Raw genomic sequence first — 11,389 nt, forward strand, 5'->3', positions numbered from 1 at the left:
ACTGCTGTGTTTCCAAGGGTGCTCTGGCAGCCCACAGACAGGCAGAAATCCTGACAGCACAAATTCTGGGAGAACTGAGAAAGTACTAAGGCATAAATAAAACTTAGGAAAGAAGTCTGGAGTCTTGCAGCTTAAGACACTACCACCCTTGAAGGCTGACCCTGCCAAAATTTTCAGCTGATGGCCCACTATCAAATGTGGCCAGGCAAGAGCAAGCTCTAAAATGCATTTCAGTTAATTATTAATACACATATAACTACTGACTTTAATTTGAGAACTAATAAAGTGTTAGAATTTTTTTTTCTCCAAAAAAAAAAATCAGCTAAGGCAAGAAAGGCTGAAATAATCAACAGCTTTTAATCGATAGACAGATTGGCAAGAGTGAGATTGAAGAAGCAGTGGGCTGGAGGAAGAGGAAGCTGCCCAGTGTGGAAGCATGTGCTTCCCAGTGCATGGTTTATTATCCAGCCTAGATAAAGGTATGGATGTTCCATGTTATAAAATTCTTTCCAGGCCAACGTAAGCTGAAAAAGGAAAACATCTCCTGACCTCAAAATAAACAGTTTCATGTTCTGTTTCAGCTCCCCTTAGCAATGTCTTCTTTCATTTATACGTAGCTTCAAGAAGCCATCTTCATCCCCAGGGAAAGCCCATTAGCTTCAGTGGAGTTCAAATACAAATGAGCTTGGCTCAGCATGTGGCATTTTCTCAACAGAAGTGTGAGCTGCAGCAGAGCCCCTTAGAGCAGGTCTAGGCAAGAAATGAACACTTTCCCTCCACCCTGCTGCAGCTTGATGGCGAGGCAGCTTGACACAACAGAGAAACAAGATAAGGCTTTTGTGGGAGGCAAGGTGCCTAGCTAAAAAAACCCAGCCCCTTCTTTCACATCCTGATTCTAGTGTCTCTTCAGTTACTGTGTTCAAAAAGCTTAAAACTCCAAAGCTTCCAGCATCTCTGTATAGAAACAAATATATATACTTTAAAATGAAATAAAATCATTTCAGGAGCAGTAACAGTAACAAAGCTTTATTTTACCTGATTGAGGCTTATAGTGCAGCTGAAATATTCATAATATGCTGCTTCTCTGTGGAATCTTAGGTGTTCCTCAATAATATTGCCTTAATTCTCTCACCAGCAATATTGCCAATATTAACATATTTCTTTTACTCAGCTACCTCTCTTTCCTGAAACGTAAGAGCATACATTATTTTTTGAGACTGCCACTCCTTTGTCAATTTTTCTTTTTCAAACTGAGTAACAGGTATAAAAATTCCTAGGGAGCACTCATAGTGTATATGGATGTGTGTATTTTTTGTAGACCTTATTTTTTTCAACATTTGAATATTTTTAAATAAGTAAAAAATAAACTGGTTATATTGAACAGAATCCTTGTTTCTGTTGAAACAGTTGTGTTGTTTCTAATACTATTGAGAAATACTCAATTCCACAAGGGCTGTGTGTGAAGCAGGTAACCACTTTATTATGAACAAACAAATACATTATTTTCATTTGCTTCCCTGCATGAACTGCAAATAATTATGTACCTCCACAATTTTGTATTTAAAATATTTCACTACCTTCGTCACAGATTCTGTTAAAAATTAGCCCAATCCTTAATTGTTTTCCAAACTCTCTATTTTAAGTGTAGGATCACCTCAAAAATATTTTGCTAGTCTGGAGGTTTTTTTATGATTATGTAAATGGCAATAGCCTTTATCAGTAAGTTAAAGAAACCCCTTTTAAATTGCATAAAATATTCAGTAAATGTCTAAAGCCTTTGAAAATCATCACTGGTATCTTTTAAGAACCTACACTAGCATTATTCATTTAAAAAAAAAGTAGGAAAAATATTCATGAATGCAGCAATAGCCAGCCAAGACAAACACAGCATTATATTTCTGCAGTTTCTGTATCGTGTTCAAAGCAATTTGTTTATCCAGGGTGTGTTTAAAGAAAAAAAAAAAACAAAACACCATTGTTTTCTAACTATCAAGCAGCTTACACAAAGGTGTAGTCTCTTGGCAGAATAATAGTTAAATTATAGTCCAATTTCCCAGAATAAAGGCTAATTTTTTTTTCATCGTTTGCACCAGTAATTAATCATTGTGACTGACTTTAAATGAAACTTTAAAGGGAATATGACTCAGGACTTGTTGAAGTTTCAACAATCTACTCCAAATTCAGTAGCATATTGATACCAGTGCCTCTATCTTCAATAATTATATTTCAGTAAGAGTCTGTGGAGGTTTAGAGAGATGATCCAGATGTAGTAGCCCTCTTTCCAGTGCTAATGTAAGAGTCTATACCTCTTACAACTTATTTTTTTGTGTGGAAGGCTATTACTGAGCTATGTGGCACTGATTAAAAAAAATGTGCCTGATTTGTATTTTAGCATTCTATTACATCCATTGATCTTCATTAATATCTGAAAACTGCATGTGGAAGTCACTTTTCCATAACCAATGACATTAAGTACACCTCACTGAACTGAAACAGAATGGCTGCTTACTGGATTATGCTTTGAGACCTCCAAATAAAAGTCTATGGTAGCCATAGTCACTACTACACTGGAAGTCTATGTCCACTTGAAAGAAAATATAACACATTTAACAGATATGCTGAGAAATGAAGGTGGAGTGGTTATTCTACCTGGGCCCCCAAAGAACAGCCCCACTGTCACACACTGTGACTTTCAGGCTTTCTTGATGGAGTTGGATATTTGTCCATCATATTAAAAAAATAACTCTATAGCAAACAGTATTTTGAGAAGCAGCAACTACAAGATAAGCATTAGTATTCTGAAGGGCAAAGTTTATTGATTAAACATACTACCCAATTCAACCAGAATAGCTGTGTCAATCAGATCAAATGTGTTTTTGTTCAGTTTTCTCAATAAAGAATGGAATTTTATCCCCTCAGCAAAGATATTAATGCTTTATGTTAGAGAACTCAGGAGCTGAGGGGGATTCTGTTTTTCCTGGAAGATGGATCATTTGTAAACTCTTTGTTTGCAGTCCAGGGTGAGATGACAAACATGCTTGCTGGAAGGATTAAGGAAGGTTAAGTTCATTCAGAGTATCATTACAGCACCAAAGCCCATCACCAATGAAACACTTAGGCTTTGAATTCCTATTTGGGCTCCTGTTATTGATTTCAGTGGATAGTTGGTAGTCTAAACACATGCTGTTGAATCTAGGTGTAGTGTGCACTGCCTCAGACCTGAGCATGGTGAGTACCAAACACTGTTAAATTAGAACAGTAACTTTCCAACCTGCCTGCAGTTTGTAAGCAGACTGAAGAAAAAGATCTTCTGGGCAGGTGATCAGACCTGCCAGGAGAGGAGGACAGGGCTGAACTGCACATATAGGAGACAGGGAGATCAGATGAAGAAACCTGTGTTTGGCCAGGCAGAATCAGAGAGAGAAAACAAGTAAAATTTTGTCAGGAGGATCTGAAAGCTGTGAGAGGATGAGACAGAGCAGGATGGGACTGTGAAGAGGAACACATGGCACAACAGAGCACAGTGAACATAAGCAGGGTGGTGGTGCACAAGGGTGGAAAGGGACTGAGAGAGATTCCAAGTGGTGATATGTGTACCACTGATGGCCTCTAAGCCCTAGAGAAACAGTGGTGTGGAGCAGATAAATGCACTTTGTGTCTTCCCTTGGGAATGTGAGAGCCTGCTCTGGAGGCAGAGCAGGGGAAGAGCAGGTAGTGCTTCTCCCATTAGGGGCAAGGACAGAGCCAAGAGCTACTGCCTGCCATCATTGAGGTGGAATAGCCAGCTGTAATTTATATGAAAATATGTAATATACCAAGCTGCTTTTTGTTCCAGAGTCTTTATCAGGCTGCACAGTAAACTGCAAATGGAAAAAAGGATGGTCTGGCTGAATGTCTCTATGTCCCCATCATTGCTTGCTTGCTTCCTGCATTGCTCACCACTAATTTCTTCCGCAGAGAAGCCACTTGATTTAAAAACATGGTTATTCTCCCTGAGTGTTAAAATAAAAGGGATGAGGAGAGGAAAGGGATGTTGGCAGAGACTAAGAACAAGAACTGATCACTGTCAGGAGTATGTTGCGCATCTGGACTCTGACAGTGAGCTCCCTTAGCACTCTGGAGAAAATGCCTGGGAAATGCAGTTCCAAGAATATGGTGGCTTAATGGAAATGTAAAGCCATCCCCTGTGGCCCATGAGGATAAAACCCCTGGAATGAGGTAGTCTGAAGCACTTTATTTTTGCTTTATCTCATATTCCTGTCTATGCAACAAACAGCCTCTCAACTCTTACAGCATCCCCCTAGCTAGAAAATTAAAAGCTCTACAAGGTCATTGGTTACAGTCTGGAATAGTGAAACCTCAGCAATATAATTTTTCTCATACCAGTGTAAATTAGGATTAATTCCACTGAAGTCAATGATACAAATATAAAACTAGTGCAAGTGAAGGATCAGGTTTTAGACTTCAGCTTTAAGTCAAACAAAAAGATGAAGTTGCCTAATAAGGGTTTTCTTTCTTCATTTAAAATAGTAACCATTTCTGGATAGCTTTTTTCCCCTTCAGTGTGAATTTATCTGTAGCATTTCTTCACTGCTAGAGCCTGGATATTTCAATGTGAAAACAAGCATCCCATTAAGTAAAGCTGAAAAAATGCATCAACGGTCTGGGAATTACAGGCAACGGGTTTATTAACTAATGTCCTCCAAGCAATCTCAATTTTCTCAAATAGTAATGAGATAGCAAGAGGATTAAGCTGTTGCTGTACTGAAAAAAAATCAACACTAAATATATTCTAGAAATCACAAGGGATAAAATGCAATTGATGTCAGAATGACAAGAAATCCTAATACTAATAGGGCATCTGACCTATAAAACAAATAATTTTCAGTGATGGAAAATACAAGGGTTGTTAAAAGAACTGTGCAATGATGTTGTTCACTTAGTCTGGTGTAGTAACTGTAGAGAGCCTCACGAGGGCCATTATTAAAAGAAAGATTATTTAACCTTTCATCAGTCTTCTTGGAGATGTGCTATCTCCATCTACAGTCCCCCCCACATACCCACTTACCATGGCAAGGCAGGAAATACTTGACTTACTGGTACCCCCAGTGCCATCTCCATGCCCATATGCTCCCATGTTTTACTACTTCTAATATCAGCTCCACTACCACAGTTGCATACAAATCCAAAAGAGGAGATCAAGCATATCTCCTGTCCTCCTGAAAATTCCTCAGGGACTAAAATAGAAGACAGAAAGCTGCTGGTGGTAGATGAGTAACCTTTCCTTCTCACTTGAGTGATGGTCTGCAAGCGTGCCCATGGGGTGACCCAGAGCCCTTCAATAATACAAATCTAACTACCAACCAAAGTTGTAAAGCAGTCTTGATGGCATGGCTTCAATAAAAATTTAGGGCAGACAGATCTGCAAAGCTGGCTGACATAGACAGCATGAGGTACAGCAGAGTCGTGACTCATGTTCTTTAAACTCTGTACAGGGTTATCCACGATATGCTTGTGTGAGGTAATAAACTGACAGGCAAGGAAGTTTTCAGGAGAGATGATGAGTCAAGGAAGGCAAATGTATGCCCTAGTATGTGGACTGCAGGAGGCTGAATGTAGGCTTTGTCCCCTGGGCAGAGTTTTCAAGCACTTGTCTCAGAGTGAAGTTTCATAGTGCTAAACCATTCAAGCACAAAATGCAGTACTGATATGAGTGCTGGCATAGGTCTCACTGTCTAAATGGATCCTGAAAGGCTGTGAACAAGAAGGTTTTGGGTTTTTTGGAATATGAACAGTGAGGTGATTTCTATGTCAAGAGTGAAGAAAGAAGCCCTAAGGATTATAGATTCAGGAGGTGTAAGATCTCTTCAGTGGAAATACTAGATAGTATGATTTTTTTCACCCTTAAAAGGAATAAATAACTCCAACCCATCTGTTATAACTTCTTCAAGAAACTTGAGGACTAGAGCCAAGAATTCCTCCCTGGCAAAAGTGCAAAAGGGAGAGTGTGTGCAGGCACTGAACCTTGTAAGGCCCTGCATGAGGAAACTACCTTGGTTTCCTTCAGGAGTGCATACTGCTTATCACATAAATCAAGATAATTCCTTCAGCTGAGGAGCACCAGCTCACTAACTCAAGATGCACTCTGGCAGTCTGGTTCACTGTGTAAATCTGAATGTAAGGACTTAGTAAACAGTAAAGTCTGTTGAAGTCAGTGATTTATTTTTTGCTTGGCCTTAACAAGCTGCTAATGCTATTCAGCACGGACAAACATCTCATACCTACCTAAACTCCACTACAGCATTTATTATCTCAGACACTCTTTCCTGGCTGTTCTGAACCGCTGCAGTGTGCTCTGCATTGTTAAATAACTTTCAAGCTGTTTTATTTTCACCTGTGTTAGATTTCTCAACTGCATAACTTGCCTTGTGTTAGCACATATTTGCCTGACCCTCAGTCAATTTCAATCTCATTAAAATCTGTATTTGTGCTCCCATACCCACCTCTTGTAATGCTTCCTTTCCCAGCTAGCCCAGCTTGAGAAACCCCCCTATGAGCATGCTTCAGGGTGTCTTTATGTTTTAGGGAAGAAAACTTGGATTTTCTAGGCTTGCTATATTGAAGAAGAGGAAATTTGTGTTCATCTCTAGAAAAAAAAACTCTGGAGCATAGGGGACAGAACATGGTGGGGATAAATAGCACTGCTAGGATAGAGGCATGAAAACAAAATGGTCCTTCCAAAAGCCAAGGGAAGCTGATAATCTTACCAGGCACTCTGTAATAACCGCTCTTCCACAATGCCGGATGCTAAGAGGGATGAGTAGCTCATTAGTGCTTTTCTCTGATAGTAAGAACTACATGGCATTCACACAGAGATACCCCAGGAGCATAAATTCATGGAACACTTGGGGCAGAAACCAAAGATGATACATACATAATGCACAGAGAAGCAGAAACTTTCTTCTTCAGCCATACAGAAATGGTACAAACACAAGATTGGTTGCTTCAAAAGAAAAAGCAAGAAAAACTACTTCCCTGTTCATTGTCACAAGCCTTTTCATCCTCACTTATCCCATCCCTTTCTCCTTACTCTCTTTTCAAAACAGCAGCTGACCATACACCAGGAAGGAACAAAATAACAGATCTGAAGTGTCCCAATACACCTCTAAGATGCAGCCATAGCCCCCAAAATAACAAAACCATCCCACAATCAATGCAAAAACCATTCTGAGGTGCATTTTTGAGCAATAGATTGAATTCTTAGTAACAAACAGCAAAGCATGCAAAAGAGCAGAAAATAGGTTTAAAACAATAGCAGTTCACACATTGAAAAATGGATCCAAAGAGTCTCTTCGGGCTGCAGCTGTGTAAAAAATTGGCTTGATAAGAGTTATGGTCTGATATAGAGTTGTGGGGGAATTGCTCCCACATATCAGAGGAGTGTTGGCATTCTGCAGCTCAGCACAACAATCACTACACATCCATCCATTAGATATTGGAGTGACAGACAGCTGGATATCAACAGGCCAAAGAGTAATGCAGCTTTTACCAGAGGAGCCAACCACTCAGCTGCCATACACACAGCAGAGGCATACACAGCATCAAATGGCAATGTCAACATCAATTATTTACTAATTATTATCTATGCATTATTGTTAATAGTACTGGCTTTGACATTTGCAGGGATTCTGCCTGCAGAGTGATGCAGCTCCCAGGGTGAAGTGCTTCTGGGCTCCATTCAGGGTGAATATCCATTATCCTCTTGTCCTTTTTTTAGTAGTGATGAGAGGTATTTACAGGAACAATAGGACTGACAGGAGACAATATCCTTCTTAGGGAGACATTAGTCTGCTTTTCACTGTACAAAAAATCCCCACAGGTTTAAGGGCAAGCATAAGAAGTCTGAGCCAGATGGTATTCCAGAAGTAGCTCAGCATCAAAGTGTTTGCACTGTGCCTAGAAAGAGTCAGACTTAAGATGTTTTGGGGAGATGAGGCTGGTAACATTAATCACTCTTTGATGTCTGCTGTATTCGTAGCTCATTGACAGAGACTTTGGGCCTGTGCTAAGGTATGGTGAGCAAGTTGCAATCTCCAGAGCTTGGGATAAGATTTTTTTTATCTCAGGCTTGAGAGTTTCCAGTATAAAAAGTCATAAGAAGGTAGAAATATTCTTGCTGCCAGTAAGCAATATTACTTTATAACTAACTAGATTCATATGCATTTAAAATGAAATGTGAAATCTGATAGCTAAAAATAAAACCGAATTATTATATTTCTAGTTGAAATAGCTGATAATTTGGTCATGTTGCATCCTAATAGTCTATCATCAGACTTACAATTTTAACAGTGTAAACCAAGTAACTCTAATAACTCTTTTCACCCAGCTATTCTTACTGAAGGAAACGAAGACGAGCACAACATGTTACAGCACATTTTCAGACCACTAGACCATCCTAATCTAATTTATGCTGGCAACCTTTAATTTTAACTAGGTCAGTTCACTCTCTGAAACCATGGAGAAAAGTATCCTGACAATGTAAAATTATTAAGTATTGGAAACAATACAAATCTGAACTTGTAAGTAAGAGAAGAGCAGTGTTTGAATAAAGCTAGCCACAATGGAAATATTGTGTGAAACTGCCACAGGAAAAAGAAACTCACTTTAGAAAGAAAAAGGGAATTACTTGCATTGGGTGAGATCCAGCAAGCTATTGAACTCAGCAGGGTATCTTTGTCTTGGTTTCAGCAGGCTTGGCTTGGAGCGGTTATTTCTCAAATTCAGAGAATCAATTTGGTTCTTTGACTCTTGAGACTGAATTGAACAAGTAAAACTTACTCTGATAATCTGGAAAGCCTGCTTGACTGACTCGAGGATGTTTAGAAAAACTGTGTGCAGCCCACCTCTAATAGTGGCTTCACTGATCTTTACTGAGTTGGGCTCCCCAAGAACTCCTGGCTCCTTCTTCTACTCCCTGCTCTCTGAGAAGCACATGTAAGGTACCTGATGCTGCTTCTTCCAGAGACTCTCTGGAGCTAATACTTATTGCAATATTCCTAACTTTCAGATTTTAATTAAATCAAATGTCAGTGGAATCATATTATTTTCGGCTGGTTAGATTTTAATGATGTTTTAAGCTGATCCTTCACTTTAATGAAATAATTATATAATGTAGAGATGTGTGGTGCTATTCATCTGAATTAATAACATGATCACTTTTTGTGCTGTCATTTGTTGCTGAGGAGGGAGAATATCAAGCAGCTTTCTCAGTCTGCAGATAGATAAGGCAAAATTCTCCCTGTTTGTGTTTACTGAAATGCCCTCTCCCTTACAGACCATGTCTTACTGTGACTATTCTTCACACTCCTTACACCCAAAACTCATGGAGTCTGTTTTGTTTCTGGCTGAAGATGCCAGTTTAGCATTGTCAGGGCAGGTGACCATTGCCTGACTGCTTGAAGCAATACAAGCAGAGTACAGAAAGCTTACTTAGTTATAAGGAATGAAACATTAAAGCTTTCTGCTGCAGGCAGTCAACAAGAATGAATTTCAAGAAGCTTTGTGATTTATGAGAGTTGGTTAGGATAAAAAGGTGTTTAAAGGAAGTGGGCATTAAATGTTGAGATGAAAGGAGACAGGTCAACAGGAAAAGGAGAAGGCCACAGTGTTTTACCTGGTGGCATTTTTTCAAGGGCCTCTGTACTTCATTTAGGCTTTCATTCTTCTTTTCGATAATTATTGTGTATGCAGTGAAGTAATTAGAAAGATGTTTGGTGCTCTGCTGAGGCTTCATAAGGTATTCAGCTTCTGCAATCTGTCTCTGTGAGGGACACACTCTCCCAAGAAATTATGTGGAAACCACATGAGGGGCACGTCAGGGAAAATTTCTCCGTGTCCTGGCAGCCACACACAGTATGTGTAGCACTTTTTAGATATTCATCTCTAACAAAGAAACAGAGTCATCAAGAAATATATAGTTTTGTAGTCTGGGTACACATGGAAAGCACTGTTGCCTCATTTCACCTGAACGTGGTTAACCCCTCCATATGGGTGCCACGGGGATGGACCTGAAGGAACAGATTTATACCTGACGGAACTATTCTCAATCTAGTCTTATTGCAACCCTGCGTGCAGAGATTGCTTTCCAGAGCAAAGCAGAAAAAGTTGCCTCCTCTAGTGTGCTTGCTCTCACAACTGATTATTACTCCATCAGTGCTGCGACCAAGAAACTCTCTCTGCTCCCTCTCAAGGTCACACCTTCCATGCCCTTTGTTCTCCATCACACTCACCTGCACCCAGTCATCCTCAGTCCCAGGCAGCTTTGGTTAGGTCAGCTCTTAGCCGGTATTCTCCCCGCCTCTGCTGTTTTTATGGCACAAAGGGACTTGTTTGGCCTGAAAGAGCAACTATTTGACCCCTGGATCTAAGGTCTCCATTGCCACCTCTACATACAGCACCCCACATTAGCCCCAGATGAGGCAAAAAAGCTGCAGCTCTTACACTTTAAACATCAGCAGACCCACTGTCCACCCTTCAGGTCTTCAGGGTGCATCATCCACCCAAACGAAGGAGCTCTCAAGACAACTCACTGTCAGGTTTAGCATGGCTCCATACATCAACCAGAAGTCATTCATCTATTTAAATGCCATGGTTTACCAATATGTATGGGCTACAACCATTAATCTAAAAGGGATCTCCTGAGTTACCAAACCTAATTTCTTGCTTTTTCAAGACTCTCACTCAGTTCAACCATAAATTTAGCAAAATACATCTTTTCTCTAATCAAGTTATTTTGAAAAACAGGGAAGAAATTTAATTTAAAAACCTTGTACAGACTCATCACTTGATGGTTGTCTGTTAGGAAAGCCACCTCAAATCTTAATTATCTTTCAAAACTAATATCCTGCAACTTTTTGCGATTTTACCAACCTGTGTTTCAGCCAAGGTGGGGATAAGTGTGCTGTAGTCCACAGTCCAGAACATACCTGTGTTAGCACTACCCAGTAGGTTACAGCACTTACATATAACCTTGCTTCAGATAACTGAGAGGAGATGCCTTTCTGGGTTCTTCATCCACATCCACTATTTTCAGGGTTTCTTTCAAGATTTCTTTCAGGATTCACTGAAAGAATTCCTTATTATCATACACTTTCAATCTGAGCTGCCATCACTGCATTATCAGTTTTCATTTGCAGGAAGTCGAAATATTTTCCATTTTCTGGAAATGTTTGAGGTCTTGCATTGAGATTTCCTACAGTCTGTTAAGTTTTTTTTTTCTAAAATCTTCACCCAGTAGTCTTCACTGTGGGTAAGCTAAAATAAAAACTTTCTCAAGAGGTTTTTTCTCACTGTGGTAAATTTGGGGTTCCCCTTTTTCTTGTAAGCCATT

The sequence above is a fragment of the Agelaius phoeniceus genome, chromosome 1, assembly GCF_051311805.1.
Source record: "Agelaius phoeniceus isolate bAgePho1 chromosome 1, bAgePho1.hap1, whole genome shotgun sequence".
In the NCBI taxonomy this organism is placed as follows: Eukaryota; Metazoa; Chordata; class Aves; order Passeriformes; family Icteridae; genus Agelaius; species Agelaius phoeniceus.